Here is a 17,723-nt window from a genome sequence, read left to right as displayed (position 1 = left end):
CGAATGCAAAAGAGACAATTATCAATAAAAAGCTCAATACAAAAGCCAAGGCAATTGTGTTAACACTAATTGGGCTTCAACATAAACAAAACAATGCCGTAATGTAATAGCAAGCAAAAACCAAGTTAATCAGACATTTTATGAGGCCATTTATTAGCTTACTATGTGGAATAGGTTTTGCTAATTGTTAAAGACATGTTTATTTGCGCTTAACCTTCTCCAATTCAGAAACAATGGTGTTATAACACAGTATCAATTCAACATGTACAAAATGATAAAACAATGAAATTACTCATTAAATGAGAACTTAAAACAAGGAAATTATAATAACACAAATAGAACAAACATGTTTGTTAAAATTTCATTTTTTGTATATAAAGTAGGCCGTTAGTTTTCTCGTTTGAATTGTTTTACATTGTTATTTAGGAGTCTTTTACAGCTTACTATGCGGTATGGACTCTGCTCTTTTTGTTGACGGTCGTGTGGTGACCTATAATTGTTAATTTCTGTGTTTTGTGGTATCTTGTGGACAGTTGTTTCACTGGAAATCATAACACATTTTCTTTTTATAATTATCGATCTATTACTAGTGTGAAGTCGATTGTTTTACTACAACAAATGTACAATATAAATCTTGTTTAATTATTATTATAAGATGAGGCATAATTGCAAATGAGAAAACTAGCAAACAAAAACGAATAATTTGGAAGTGAGCAACTATGAGCACCTGTACGACTTTCAGCAATGACCAAACCCCATACCATACAGAAAATTATCGAAGTTCCCGAAATAACAAACGTAGAACAAATCAAACATAATAAAAAGAACCTGGTTTATGTACAAACCAATGGAAATCATTTAAAAGGTGTACAAATTATAAACTTTATAGAAACCTTTTTTAAACCCTAAGAACTGAAAAATATCAAAATGAACTCTTATATCAAGGTCTTAAAGGACTGTGATACTAACTGTTTGAGTCACGACTAATCAAAACTTTCAAACTCTTATAACCAAACAGATTTGGATTTTAATTTTGTGAGAAACTAAAATTCGATGTTTTAGCTCAGGACTTTAGGGAGCTTAGTCATGATTCATAACAGTAAAGGAACAAAAATAATACGATCTGAAGGACTGAAATATGTTAGGTGTAAATGATCTTGTAAGGACTTCATATACACAATATCGTCCTTATCCTGTCGTAAAACCTAAGTGTGAAGGTCGAATTAATACGGTGAGATAACAACGAAAAGGACCATGCAAAAAATTACTTCATCGGAGTCTTTTAGACATCTGAAACAGATCTCAAATATAATATCAAATCTCCTGAAACACTATTAGTAAATTGTCATTCTTTTCCACTGAGGTAAATTCACTACTGCTCAATGATTTGGCTTTCAGTCAATTCTAAACTGTTCAGTAGGTTTTCAAACAATTTGGTATGATGTTTATATATTCAGTTTAACAACAACTACATTGAACTACGTATGTTACACAGTCTATTCATAGACTGTACAAAAGTTAGTCTTTAAAGCTGGATAGATCAAAATTACCGTTTCGGATCAAAATTGGTTGACTAGTGACATTAATCGCTTAATAGTATTCAATTACAGAGCGATATTAGTGTGAGGAAATATTTTATCAGTAATGAGAGATAATATGCGGTTGAGGATCATATATCTCATGTAGCAAGACTCAATCTTAAGTTCAAACAGTCGAATGGTGATTTGGGGATTCAGTTGTGAAAAAAATTCATGAAGATGTATTTGTTAAACAGACAATGGAAGCTGCAAGGTTATTGTTGTGATAAACATTCAAAATAAATATAAAAGTCTAAAAGAAAAATTATCTGGTTTGATCAATTTTTGGTCTTACATTGGTTTTTGACAACTCAGATTGTGTCAATGTGTTCCTCAATGAATTTTTCATTATAAGTTACAGCGAACATCCTTATCTTGATTTCTAAAAAAATGAAAAGATTTAAGCATCCAAATTGTGAACTTCCATTTCTTAGTAGCAACATTTCAACAGCGTAGAGTTTATATCTCCCGATTGATACGATATTTCAGGGCTTGTATTTCCTAACATGAATTACTTGATAGAGGTTTGCTGCTCACAAGAAAGCTATTGAACCAAGAGTTCAGTTCCAATTGGTGAAGTTGAAATCCTCCCGTCGTACATCTTACAGACGCCATCACGTTTCGCAGTTGATATCGGATATGTTTCTTATGTCGTAACTACAATATGCTTCCTTTTCACAACACGCAAGGTACCACATGTGGAGCAGGATCTGCTCACCCTTCGAGCACCTGGGATTTTACCTAATCTGTGGTGGGATTCGTGATGCTAAGTCTTTTATCCTTTATATTGTGTCTTGTGGACTATTATTTGTCTGTTTGTCTTTTTCTGTGTTAGCCATAGCGTTGCCAGTTTATTTTCGATCTATGAGTTTGAATGCTCCTTTGGTATCTCCCCCTCTCTTTTCTATTAATTTCTAAATGATGTGAACTTAAATATAGTTATAACAGTTTTGCGCTGTTGGCACTTAGAAGTTCATGTATTTGATTTACATGTTTCTGCCAATTTCATATCTGTTGCAAAAAAATTATAATGATATACAATGCAGCATGTGCAGAAAATTATGAGTTTCGTCCTCGAAAGTATCAACAGTCCAGTAGTCAGCACTTCGGTTTTGGCATGAATATCAATTATATGGTAATTTTTATAAATTTCCTGTTAACCAAACTTTGAATTTTTCCCAAAGCTAATGATTTTTTTTTCTCCCAGGAATAGATCACATTAGCCGTATTTTGCCTAATTTTTTGGAATTTTGGATCCTCAATTCTCTTCAACTTTGTACTTTGGCTTTATAACTATTTTGATCTGAGCGTCACTGATGAATCTTATGTAGACGAAACGCGCGTCTGGTGTATTAAATTATAATGCTGGTACCTTTGATAACTATTTACACCGTTGGTTCGATGCCACTGCTGGTGGACGTTTCGTCCTCGAGGGTATTAACAGCAAGTAGTCAGCACTTCCGTGCTGGCATGAATATCAATTATATGGTCTTTTTATAAATGTTTTATTAACAAACTATGAATTTTCCAAAAACTAAGGATATTCTTATCCCAGGAACATATTACTTTAGACGTATTTGGCATACTGTTTAGGAATTTTGGATCCTCAATGCTCTTCAGCTTTGTACTTGTTTGGCTTTATAACTATTTTGATCTGAGCGTCACTGATGAGTCTTATGTAGACGAAACACGTGTCTAGCGTATTAAATCATAATCTTGGTACATTTGATAATTACTTGATAATGATTATTGTTTGAGATATCGGATTTGTATGTACTTTTATAAATTGTCTCTGATACAGTTTTCTTATTTCATATGAAAAAAACATTTTCCATAAGCATTAACATTATGATTATCTTAAGATAATGTCAATTAAGTGTATAGCCTTGTTTTTACAACTCAAAGTAAGATGGAATGTCGTTGATTAAGTCTTTTATATCAACTAGTGCTGATATGTATATAGTGATGTATTTGTTAATGAGTCAGAATTCCTATAGGTACTTATTGATCACCATTTATTGTGAATTTGATTTGCTCTACATGAGATTTCACATATAGCATATAACATTTTATAATAAATGAAAATATGTTATATCAGGCTACCAGGCAAGTACAATGACATATATAAGGTTCCTTATATAAACATATAAAACGGTTTACTAGTAGTTATGTACAATTGTTAATGTCAAATGTGGTAGAGACTTTGAACATGACAAGATCAGCTAGGAGGGTATTATAAATAAGGAGACGGAATAACGTTGCCTATGGAACAACTATTCATCAGCGACAAAATGACTGAGATAAAAAAAAAATGAGTAAAGTAAACACCATAAAGAAGCATAATAGAGAACCGATACAATCAGACTTAATCTGAAACTATCAATTTGATCTGAAAAGCTCTAAAAACTATAAATTATCAGATCAGTGTAAGTCTGTCAGTCAATATGTAGTCCTAGCCATTTGGGTAACTTCAGTATTGTTATTAAAGGTAGATTCATTGTAAACGCCATCTTGGATTGTACAATCACATTACAAAATCGGTCTAGTTATTTGCCTAAATCTGAAAATTTGGAGAGAGATTTGCAATTCAATGGTTAGACTGTTTTTCTACATAAATAAAACTTGTTAATTAATTGTATAATATTTTAACAAATATCATTTTGTTTGGTTCTAAAATCATTTTTATCAAATGAGCCATTTAAAGGGAGATAACTCTTTTAGTACAAAAATTATACTTGGCTAATAGGGATTTTTTTTTTTACTTGTAGCAAGAAAACAAGTTCGGTGACACCCTGTTTTCTTTTTGTTTTCTTTAAACATATTATGACACCTATCTTCTCACAATTTATTTCAAAATTCTATCTTATGGAACTTTTTTTATGCACACAAATGTATTTATTCATGAACAAAGTAACCAAATTTTTTGCAATTTTCAACGATTCACAGCTTGAAAAATAGCACGGTGACCCGTACTTTTTATTAACTTTTTGAAAAAAGGATAGTAAAATCTTCATTTTGGCAAATTATAAGAAAATTCTGTCTCAAAAAATATATACTTATGATCTACCTTAAGACAATTTTCTTGCACTCAATTAAGATCTGTTAATTCTGTGTTGAGACGATCCAGTTGTTGTTATGTACCTGTACATATTAACATCATACTAAATCGTCTGAAACCTGCTTTACGGGTCTGCCTTGACAACAAGCGAATTGTTTGAACTATACTGAATTTGCTGCAGTAGAGAAGCCTGCAAAAATTACCACAAAGAATGAAGAAAAATTAGATGGTGACAATAAAAAAATCCCCATTAAAGACTAAAATTCATTTAACTAGTAAAATATGAAAGGATTCGAGGAAGAAAACCAACGATGGAAGTTATGTTCTAAAGAAAACATCCAAGCTGATTGATCGGGACCACATAAAGAATATTTTGGCTTCAAATATCTTTGTAAATTATAAATCCTATCCACACCTGGAACCGTGGTGTGTCGGCACAACAAACTTAACAAATCAGTTGGAAAAAGGCTCTTTTCATCAAATTGACACAAAGGATAGTGAAAATCAGAAACAAAATCCCGGAAACACAGAAACATCAGCTATAGGTTTGAAAGTGCATGTAGTGTTCAACATGAATTCAAACACAACTCGAAATGAAACCAGGTGTGCCGGATATACTAGTAGTTGAAAATGATTTATCATCATAACTAGTTGGTTGATTATCTTGTTTACATTCATTTGCTCAGGTATGATTGTGAACATATTTCCAGATACTAATTTGCCCGTTTTGAACCCTTCTCTCCCATAACAATTCGGTAAAGCTCACTCTGTCGAAACATCTTATTCGATTTCCGGTTTTTTAGATGGTACTTAAATGCGGTGTATATTATACAAATATAACTTTCAATTGACTTTTGTTGACGACGATACGAAGATATGTCAACCGTTAAGAAGTACATGATATCGACTGAGAACGACGTTAGAGGTCGATAGATCTTGATGTATGTCTATATATACTTTTATTGACCTCAAACAAAGGCTGCCATTTTTATTTCATTGTTGCCAATGTGCTAGAATTAAAGCATATATGTATCTGATGGTCTGTTACAACTTTGTCACAAAGTATTGGGCTTTTTAGATTTCTATATTAGATTTTGTTGGAGAGGGAGATGCTCAACAGTTAAACATGCTACACTTAAGTGCCATTCTTTGTTTTTGTTATCGATAACATTTTTATTATACATCGTTTCTTTATCCCTCTTTTTAAGAACTTCGATTCCTCCACTCATAATAATTAAAAGTTTGCTGAAGAAACTCTAGCATCAACCTGATAATTATTTTCGTGTTGTAAATAACCAATAAATGTAAATTATTATCCGCTCAATATTTGGTTTAAATGTTTATTACATATTTATCAAACTATGTCGGGGTTTTAATCTAAACTAAATATAAATGTAAATTTCATTATCAGTGCATGCATAGAAAGGAGTGTTTTATCATAGTGAAAATTAAACGGTCAGTTCAAATTATAGATCGACAGATAAAGATGTTTGAACATGTTGAAGATACATTCATTCACCTTTTCAAAATTAAATATCACGATTTGAGTAAAATTGAATAACATGTTAATAAAAAATACACGAAACGTTAGTGTACGTTTACTAAAAGAAAAAGAATCGACCGGAACCATATTCACAATTATAACATTCAAATAAGAAATCTGTAAAATTGAGGTGATCTTTTTCTTATTTTCACCTTTAATCTTATTGACCGTGTAAATCCGTCAACTTCTTTTCTTACAATTTATGCTTGACAAGAAGTATGTGGAGAAAATAGCGAGTGACGAACGTATCTAATAACTTCCTGTTACTTTGAATCCTTACTAATGCAAAACAAAATTTAAAGGGGCAATAGCTGTCAAATTTATCCTCACTGATTTGACTCAAATACTTCAACTATATTGATTATAAGAAGTTCAAAATAAATAATATACAATGCATAAGCGTGATAGTATGTATCCGTATTTCGTGCATATTTTAACCACACGCCATCTAATTATCTACCATCGTGGTGACTGCCGAAGACTGCCAACGGTCATATAACCTGATATTAACATAAATATAGATAGAAAATAGGGACGAAAGCTACCAAAGGGGCAGTCAAACTCATAAATAGAAAATAAACTGACAATGCCATGGCTAGAAATAAAAAAGACAAACAGAAAAAACAACAGTACACATGCCACAACATAGAAAACTAAAGAATAAACAACACAAACCCACCAAAAACTAGGGGTGATCTCAGGTGCTCCGGAAGGGTGAGCAGATCCTGCTCCACATGTGGCACCCGTCGTGTTGCTTATGTGATAACAAATCCGGTAAATAGTCTAATTCGGTAGGTCACATTCATGAAAGGGAAGGGGATTGTAGTTACGGCGTAAGGAACATATCCGATATCATTTGTGAAACGGTTATTCCATAACGGTCAACCAACTCGTGATGGCGTCCGTAAAATTTACGAAGGGATGATTTCAATTCACCATTTGGAACTCTTGGTTTAATAGCTTCCTTGTGAGCAGCAACCCTCTATCAAGAAAATCATGATAGGAAATGCAAGCACGGGAATATCTTATCAATTGGGAAATATATACCCCGTATGTAGGTGCTGCTGGAATGTTGCTACTTAGAAATGGAAAGATCACAATTTGAAAGCTGACATCATCTCTTTTGTCGTAAAGTTTTGTTTTCAACCGACCATAGAACTTGTGCATTTTGATTTTTCTAGGTCTGCTTGATTTGACATTACAGACTACAAATATATGTCAATCATTTTTATTACTTGAAGAAGAATGATTTTTTGGTGGATCGAATCATTCAATTAAATTGTGTACCCTTGTGTTACTGTCAATGTATACATTTTTTCCCTTTTCATAACAGAACACGGCTTATTCATGTTTATCCGATATCTAGCTAAGATGTTGAATTGAAGGTCACATGAGTAAAAACTCAGTGAGCTTGGATTATTTACTGGCGAGAAAATTATTCATCAGCGACGTTTATTGGCTTATTTTCACCAAATAAGAAGGTAAATTATTAAAGTATTGTCGAAACTATTGTAAAGCAGAACTGTCTGACATATTGTTAGTGTAGACCTGTCCAATGTTGACTGTGTTAAAGAGACACTACAAGTGAATATTCCGACTTCATTTAACCCGTATTCATATGAACTTCAATTTACCCCCCTTAGCTAGATTTGTAAAACGCATGCCTTGTGCGTGTGTGGTTATTTAAAGAAAAATAATATCAACATTGATAGTGAAACTAAGGTAAATGATTTGATCTATTGATTCGATCCACCAAAAAAAAAGGTTCTTATCAAGGTAAAAACGATGATTAGCATATATTTGTAATTTATAATATGAAATTAAACAGATTTCGAAAAATTCAATTTGACGTGTTTGCTTTTTATTTATATCTTTATTTTTGTTTATATCGCATATATGACAATCGGAGGTATTCTGAAGTCAATTATTTAAATAGATAGTTAATAAGTTAGTGTCAAATCTAAAATACACACGAAACGAAGCTACAAATTATCAATCCCACGCCCTGTTAATTGTTTATTTTAGATTTTTTATAATTTATATGAATGTTTTACATGGTTTTAAATCAAATATGAGAATTTGAGTCAATCGGTAAACATGAATTTGACAGCTAGTGCCTCTTTAAGGTAGAACTGTTTTGGATCAATTTTAGTGTAGTTCTATCCAAAACTGTTCAAATGAAAAATCGCTGAACATTGTGTCAAACTTTTTGATGTTTCTTACAATGATCTGATTTGAAAGAGGATTTTTTATTACTAGTAGTATCATGTATATAATGTTTCTTTTTCCATTACTTAACCAAACAGGGTAGAACTGTCAGAATCATTTCCAGTGAAAAGTTGCTAAAACTTTTTCTAATGTAAACTGGTCAAAACCATTTCACGCGTAGAGATGACCGAAATTGTTCTAATGCAGAAGTGTGAGAATCTTTTATTGTATAGAATTGTCCCAAACTGTCCTATGGTAGAACTGTCAATGTAATTTTGTGTAGAAGTGTCATGGTCAGTTCGTATGTAGAATTGTCTCAAACTGTTTTAAGATGAAACTGCCAGGATCTCTTCTGATGTAGTAGTGTTTGAGACGCTCTATGATAGAACTATCTGGGCTAATGCTCAAGTAGAACAATTTGTATTTTTTTCTATTGTGGAACTGTCAGGATAATTTCTAGCGTAGAACTGTTAACACTATTCTTAAGAACTGTCAAACACTGGTATATGCAAGAACTTTCATTATCATTCCTAGTAAAGAAACGTCCAAAACTGAATTGCAGTAGAACTGTCAGAATCTGTCCACAACTGTTCAAGGACAATCTGTCAGAAATATTTCTAGCGTAGAACCTATTAAAACGATTATAAGGTAAAACTGTCAGAACCATTTTTAATGTAGTCCTGTCCGAACTGTTTTAAAAATTGTCAAACTGTCCAAATCTGTTCTGAAATTGATCTGTCAAAAACGTTTAAGATGTGGAACTGTTCAGAAACAATTCTAGTACAGAACTGTCCTAACCGTTTTGAAGTAGAACTATGAAAATCATTGTGTGTGTAGAACTGTTCAAAACTGTAATAAGGAAGAACTGGTAATATCATTTCTAGTGTAGATCTAATCAAAACTGTTATAATGTACATATCTAGAACTGTCAGAATTCTTTTCAATTTGAAATTGTCCAAAGCATGTCCAAGGTCAAGATAGTAGTGTTATGAAATGTTCTAATGTTAAACTGTCCTTATCGTAACTAGTGTATAAATAATTAAAACTGTTCTAAATCAAAACTGTTTGGATCATTTTCAGTGAAGTACTGTCCACAACTGTTCTAATGTAGAACAGGCAAGATCATTTCTAATCTCGAACTGCCCCACCCTTTTCTAATGTAGAATTGTAGTTTATAAAGCTGTTCTAGTACGTCGTACCCTCAGGCTAATTTTTATTATATTATTATCAAAACTGAAAGAAATATTTTTACTGTCGAAATGTTAAAAGATAAAACTAACAGAATCATTTCAAGTGCATATACTGTCTCAAACTGTTCTAAGGTAAAACTGTCAATGTTTTATCAAGCGTAGTATTGTTGAAAATCGCCTATAAGGTAGAAGTTTAAACTGTTCTTAGTTGGGATTATCATGATCTTTTCTTGTGCAGAACTGTCCAATATAAAATAGAGGTGTGGTATGATTGTCAATGAGACAACTCTCCACAAGCATGACAAGAGACCACATAACACAGAAACTAACAACATTAGGTCAATGTACGGCATCCAACAATGACAAAGCCCATAAAGCTATAAAACGCCACAAAATAACAAATGTAAAACAATTCAAACTAGAAAACTAACAGTCTAATTAATGTACTAAAACATGAAAGAAAAACAAATATGTATCCTAGAACATATTATGACACTTCTAAAGGTGCCCAATAACATATTTTGATAGTACTGCATCTAGACGGCAAAACTTGTTCAAAGGTAGAACAGAAAATGGCAGGTCGTTCTAGTGCAGTACTATCAAAATATGTTATTGGGCACCTTAGAAGTGTCATAATATGTTCTAGGATACAATTGTTTAAAATTCAGCTAACAAATTTGCAGAGACTACCTTTGAGTGTTTTTGTGATGCAATAGAATATGTTTTTTAAACACAAAAAAACAGGAATGTACAAGGAAACTGTTAAAACATGACAAAATAAATATCTTGATGTCTATTATAAATTCTCCGAATATAGGAAACCGGAATTTATTTATTTTAAATGAAACTCTTTTTTCAACAAAATTCTCATGATTGTATACGGAAACTGACAAATTAAACGACAAGAACAGATTATTTATCATAAAATCTCCGTAACAGGAAACAGGACGATTTAAAAATTCTAATGACAATTAGGATATTGTTTTGTCAATAGTTTCCAAAAAACATTGAGAAATCTCTCATGAAAAACAATTATTCTGATATATAAAACATAGGCAAACGCTTTTTTCTTTTATCATCCAAAACTAAAGTCAAATCAAATGTATATTAATCTGTCAAAACCTTTGTTGCCAACATATATACGAAGAAGTGGTATGAGTGCCAATAAAACAACTCTCTATGCATGTCAAAATGTGTTAAAAGTAAACAATTATAGGCCAAAGTAAGGCCTTCAACACGGAACATTGTCTCACATCGAACAGTAAGCTATAAGAGGTCAAAAAACAATAAAATTGTGAAAGGAAATGGGGATGTGTCAAAGCGACAACAACCCGACCAAAGAGCAGACAACAGCCGAAGGCCCCCAATAAGTCTTCAATGTAGCGAGAAACTCCCGCACCCGTAGGCGTCCTTCAGCTGGCCCCTTAAAAAATATGTATACTAGTACAGTGATAATGGACGTCATACTAAACTCCGAATTATACACAAGAAACTAAAATTAAAAATCATACAAGACTAACAAAGGCCAGAGGCTCCTGACTTGGGACAGGCGCAAAATTGCGGCGTGGTTTAACATGATTAGGAGATCTCAACCCTCCCCATATACCTGTAGCCAATGTAGAAAAGTAAACGCATAACAATACGCCCATTAAAATTCAGTTCAAGAGAAGTCCGAGTCCGATGTCAGAAGAGACATACACTGAACGAATATGATGACACAATATGCATAAAAACAGGTGTAAAACAATGTAAAAGAGACAACTATAACCTCGAACAAAATTGCGTTAAATAAAGTAAAGTACACAAGTAAATTTAAATATAATAGTTTTGTTGTAAGGGTTACAGAAACGTTTCTTGCAAAATAAATTATTTTGATGTTAACAGTAAGATCGAATACAGAAGTGAAAATATACTGTCATACTAAAAAAAAACAGGGAGACGAGATGTAACGAAAACTAAGTAAACAGTGAGTGATAGAAATGCATTACACATTGTTTCAACAGGTCAAATTAACACTAAAATGCGATTTGAGAGTACCCTAAGTTACTGAAAAGTATTAAAAGCCAAAACAATAAATATTAAAAAAAAATCATGCATCAGAGGCTAAAATCTATTACAACTAATCCCAGGGATTCTGTTTTTTAACGTAATGGAAGACTTTTTAAAGGTATGGATAGTCTACTTAGAACTTAAATGTGTTCCGTTGATTGATAGCGTTTGACTTTGTCCCGTTTTGTGGACTTCGGTACTATTTTTATAATTTACAATTGTATAGACATGTTTAAATTGTTCGTCAACCTGAGGAGTTTTTGATAATTATTTGATCCAGTTATTAGAACTGCAGATTTAGATACAAAGGGTGGCGTAATATATGTAAGATAATCCGGACACTGTCTAACTATCAATATATGTAGAAATTAAAGAAGTATACTTAACCACACAATTATTTTCATTTTTCACGGCGGTTTTATACTTTTACCTTAGTTTAAACCTATTGATTTACGTTTTAACTTAATTATTCATCCCTTATTTTTATTAACTATGTATAAGCATTGCATCACAGATCAGATTTATTCGTTCAGTGTGTGTTAATTTGTGTTACTACATTTTTTATTGAGTTAAGCCTTCCTATTGATATTTTATAGTGTGTCTTTTTATGTTGTGATGTTATACTTTTGTTTCAGAAAAGGGGGAAGGTTTGGTTTGGTACCATTAAAACGTTTAATCCCGCTGCAATTATTTGCACCTGTCCTAAGGCAGGAATCTTATGTTCAGCGGTTGCAGTCTGTTTAAGTGGTTCATAGGTGTTGCTCGTTTCTCGGTATTTTTTTTAAAGATTAGACCGTTGGTTTTCCAGATTGAATGGTTTTACACTAGTACTTTATGGGCCATTTATAGCTTGCTGTTCGTTGTGAGCCAAGGCTCCGTGTTGAAGGCCGTACCTTGACTTATAATATATACTTTCTTTTATAAATTGTTACTTGGATGGGGAGTTGTCTCATTGGCACTTATACCACATCTTCCTATATCCATGCTTATGAACAGAAAGTGATGTGGTATCTTCGCCAATAAGACAACCATCCAACATGGTCAAAATATTTTCATTACCAAATCTTTGTCCACACTGTCATTGTTTCCTAATTGTTTAACATATTAAGTACAAGTCACGGAGGCATTTCAAACTAGTAATCGCTGTATATCATATTTGGTTTTCTTGTTTGTTTTGAACTGTTTATATTCATCTTTTCATATTTGTTAAATGCCGTACAATGGCCATCAACAAAGAGCAAAACCCAAACCCCAAAAACAATGACGATGTTGACAAAGATTTTGGTGATGAAAGTCCTAAACATATATTATTATTTATTAATGGAGGTTTGAAATTTTTACCGTTGTCGTTTTCAGAATGCATAGACTTTCTGTATTTGTTTAGAAAAACTTGTTAGCATTTATATTAACGAAGGTACATGTAATTTGTCATTTTAAATTGTACCGTTTAGAAACTCTAAAGTTGAAAACAAAAGTATTTTTCCCTGATATCTAGCTTTTCGGTTTTCATTTTACGTACAGAAAAACCGATGTTATTTTAATGCATGATTTATAAGGAAGATTTGTTGATTCACTTGAAATCAATCTCAAGTATGGGAAGAAATACTTATATTGATAAGTGGCGTTATTTGTAAAGTGGAAATCGTACTTAACTTTGGAGGTCAATATTTTGTAAAATTTAAAATTCAATCGGATTTTAAAAGCTATAATTATATTATATTCACAATGGGAATTCAGTAAACAAAGCATTGCACAGTCAGTCGAAAATATGTCAATTCTAAAGAAACCCTAATCTAGATCAAAGTCTTTTGTGCATTAAATGTTTTGTATTTTTGAAATTCTTTTCAAATGCATAGATACTTTTAAACAGCGTATAGAATATCTTATTTGTCAAACATAATAGATAGTGTCATTTTAAGCCACACTTAATACAAAATCGTTTTACTGTAACAGATAAAAATGTAGGGCATCTTGATAAAAGGGGTCAGTTTAAAGATTTGACCGATTGACGTCAGCAGATTATTGATAACCTTGTATTTAATTATAGATAGCGTTGTAATTATTTAGGCCTATTCATATATAAACTTTACAGATTTTAACTATTCAATATTGTCGTGTATTCTTTCTTGTCGGAACATACTTGCATTATGTTTTTAAAGTGTTTAATTATTATGGGATTAAATTGCAATACGATGTAATTTTGAAAGGCTTCTCTTTAACCCCTCCCCTTTTTTTTTGTTGACGGAATAAACAAATAATGAATACAAGAAAATAAGGGTTAAAACAAAGTTTAGTAAAAAAAAAATAGCAAATTGTAACATATTTCAAGACCGAAACACATCGCTTATAAACTTTTGTTCGTACTCCAGCTATATTTTTTTTATCTGTGCTTAGCATAAACAAAAGACATTATTATGAATATGAGCTTTATCGCGATAAGACATTAATTCAAAATCTCAAAAAAAATCATTATGGTCGAAGCTGTCGTTACAAAGTTCAATAAATAAAACAAATATAAGGGTAACATAAGTTGTATATGATGTTAGTAAGTAAGTAAGTAAGTAATGACTTTATTTAAAGAGGGTGACTCAATTAGCTTTCGCTAATCTACCTTGTGAACAGTATATGATCTACATTTATCCTTTCTTTTATACCCAGGCACAAAAGTATCCCCGATGAAAAGAAGTACACAAAAAACAATGTACGTGTGTGTTTTCTATACAATAAAAAGAGTTGAGTCTTTCACATCCATTTATTGTTAGGGAATAATAAAACAAACATCATGACATAGTCGATCTGACCTAAACGCGATATTTGATAAAAGAGGGATAACCCAATCGCTTTATTACTGTGCATGAAAGAAGATTGTTGATTAAATGTCCACGAGACAGAACCTAAAGGGTACAATCATGTGACTATCATGTGACAACCAACCGACCATTGTAAGGAAAATGTATTGATTTCAACAATACAGAATTGTTGATAAAATATGTCCAGCTTTAAATCGTCAGAAGATTTTAAAACATGTGAATAAATAGTTATATATTAAAGACAAACTATCAAAGATATGCCATCAACACACAACTCTTAACAGGGGTGGATTCAGCCATTCTTTAAGGCATTGTTTCAACTCAGGATAAAGGGGGGGGGGGGTATCAACTTTACTAAATACTATTTCTAGGCATATCAATAAATACTAAAATACTATATATAGCCGATAGCCCAGCAATACTGGTGGACCCCATATTTTATTAATATAAATATAATAGATATACACAATATACATGAAGCATAAGTATCAATGCACTCTAAATAAACTTTCATAAGGAATTCTTTAGAAAAATGAGTACATTGTGTTCAAAAATATGGGCTCTGTCATAAACGATCCCGCCGGTCAGGAAAAACCAATCAAAACGAGTTACCTCGGTTCGAACTCCATTTAAACTGCAGTCAAAAGACTACATTTTAAATAAAGTGGAAAATTTTGGAAACCTGTGTCCAAACCCAAATGCTCGGAAGACCGTCTCGAGAGGTACACTTGGACTGTGTATAACTGAATAAATATACTATAAGAAGTAAATAATAAATCAAGTTACTATATAAATCCCTACTAAATACAAATTAGAATAACAATTCAATTGAAAATGAAATTTATTTCACTGTTGTCCAGTCTGATGCTTGGCTAGAGGTGACCAACAAGGGAAAATATTCCCGCTAAATATCAGTATCACGTGATACATGTATGTATATACGTGTACATAAGAAGTACCCGTATTAATAGTATGCACTAGTACCGTTATTACAATAATTTCCCACTATACTATCGAACCGTTGGAAATTATAATTCCAACCATATGTTATCAATAAAAAAAAGCCTGGTCGTTAAATGGGGATTTTAAACCCCGGAATCCCTCCTTTTGTTTTCGATACTGCTTTAAAATTAGTCCTTTTATGTCAATACTCTCTAATGTACAATGTATACTTCGTAAATTCAATTTTCCAGAGAACTCTTATTAGTGAGTTCTTTTGTACAAAAAAGATGATATCATATGTAGTCATTATTTACTCTTACTGTTTGAAATTCGTAGTTTCCACTGCTGTTCCTAATACATTTGTAACCTACATCAAAAGAAATATCTATACAGCTACATGTAGTTGATGTACTAGCTTACTTAGTAAAGGAAAATTCTAACTATAATAGTACATTTGTTAGTGTACAGTCATTATAGTTAAATTTATTTGTCTTTCTAGTGAATGTATTATCCCTTCTGGTCACTTTCTACTTCCTAAGTTTACCTTTTACTTAGTAATCAAGTTAACTTTCTACTGACAAAGTTAATTTTCTACTGACAAAGTTAACTTTCTACTGACAAAGTTAACTTTCTTCTTACAAAGTTAATTTTCTACTGACAAAGTTAATTTTCTACTGACAAAGTTAACTTTCTACTGACAAAGTTAACTTTCTACTGACAAAGTTAATTTTCTACTGACAAAGTTAACTTTCTTCTGACAAAGTTAACTTTCTACTGACAAAGTTAACTTTCTACTGACAAAGTTAACTTTCTACTGACAAAGTTAACTTTCTACTGACAAAGTTAATTTTCTACTGACAAAGTTAACTTTCTTCTTACAAAGTTAACTTTCTACTGACAAAGTTAACTTTCTACTGACAAAGTTAACTTTCTTCTTACAAAGTTAACTTTCTACTGACAAAGTTAACTTTCTACTGACAAAGTTAACTTTCTTCTTACAAAGTTAACTTTTTTCTTACAAAGTTAACTTTCTTCTTACAAAGTTAACTTTCTACTGACAAAGTTAACTTTCTACTGACAAAGTTAACTTTCTTCTTACAAAGTTAACTTTCTTCTTACAAAGTTAACTTTCTACTGACAAAGTTAACTTTCTACTGACAAAGTTAACTTTCTACTTTGTAGGTTTACTTTCTATCTAGTCAGTTTACATTCTACTTACTAAGTTATCTTTCTACATAGTAAATATAAAAAAGAAGATGTGGTATAATTGCTAATGAGACAACTCTTCACAAATTCAATGAAACAGAAATTAACAGCTATGTGTCACCGTACGGCCTTCAACAAAGAGAAAAGCCCCACCACATAGTTAGCTATAAAAGGCACAGAAGCACAAATAAAAAACAATTCAAACAAGAAATTAAACGACAACGACTGAATTACAGAGGCTCTCAGTTCTGTACTTTGTGACTTTTAAGTTGTAGAGATGTATAACTACCCTGTCACGTCCGACCGTTGTTTGTTTAGTTTTGTTACGTATTTTTCTACTGTGTATCGAATTGATGAGATAAGCCCTTTTTAATTTTATAGATTGTTCATATTTTGTACTGTTATACCACTGTCACATGTTAGGGGAGTGTTGAGCGCCCACTAACATGCTTAACCCCGTCACATTATGTATGTGCCTGTCCCAAGTCAGGAGCCTGTAATTCTGTGCTTTCTTTTGTTGCTGTATATGTCATATTTGTATTTCGTTTTTGATTTTTTTCCCATAAATCATGACGTTAGTTTTTTTCTTGTTTGCATTATTTTGTCAACATTTTAAAGCTGACAATGCGGTATTAGTTTTGCTCACCGTTGAAGGCCGTATGGTAACCTATAGTTGGTAACGTTTATGTCATTTGGTATCGGGTTGAGAGTTTAATCATTGGCAATTAAACCCCATCTTCCTATTTCTACATGTTAATTTCTCATCAAATATACAATGCAAGCTCTGTAATATAATACATATAATAATCATTATCGTTGCATCTACATAGGGATGAACCAATTAAGTATTAAAGTATACTGATGGTTCATTTATTTTCATGGGTGTCAAATTTCGAGGAGTGAGAAATACTTAAATGTAATGGATATTTGATTTCGTTGTTTTCCCCGAGGTCCTCATGAAAACCTGTAGAAAATCTGTTACTTGTTGAACATTTAATTTCGTGGTTTGCCTGTTCCCACAAAATACACGAAAAATGGTATTCGAAAATAAAAATGAATCAACATTATTCGTGTTTTGAATATCTTATTTTGGGGGTAAAATTCATTATATATTAATTGTTCGAAAACAGAGATATATAA

General features: G+C 32.0%; 1 long non-coding RNA gene across 2 annotated transcripts in view; it reads right to left on the bottom strand.

Moving 5' to 3' along the window:
• LOC143075602 (uncharacterized) overlaps positions 1 to 17,723 on the bottom strand; it is a 49,226-nt gene that overhangs the window by 26,715 nt on the left and 4,788 nt on the right. Inside the window, exons 2-4 of one of the 2 annotated variants that reach the window (XR_012978364.1) lie at positions 17,230 to 17,367; positions 15,698 to 15,744; positions 4,645 to 4,825 (exon numbers count right to left, since the gene is read on the bottom strand). This is a non-coding gene — a long non-coding RNA (uncharacterized LOC143075602). The remainder of the gene's footprint in view (positions 1 to 4,644; positions 4,826 to 15,697; positions 15,745 to 17,229; positions 17,368 to 17,723) is intronic. The other variant, XR_012978363.1, reaches the window with a different exon arrangement.

The sequence above is a fragment of the Mytilus galloprovincialis genome, chromosome 5, assembly GCF_965363235.1.
Source record: "Mytilus galloprovincialis chromosome 5, xbMytGall1.hap1.1, whole genome shotgun sequence".
In the NCBI taxonomy this organism is placed as follows: domain Eukaryota; kingdom Metazoa; phylum Mollusca; class Bivalvia; order Mytilida; family Mytilidae; genus Mytilus; species Mytilus galloprovincialis.
The sequence above is the reverse complement of the archived record's forward strand: the minus strand, read 5'-3'. Positions and strand labels throughout refer to the sequence as shown.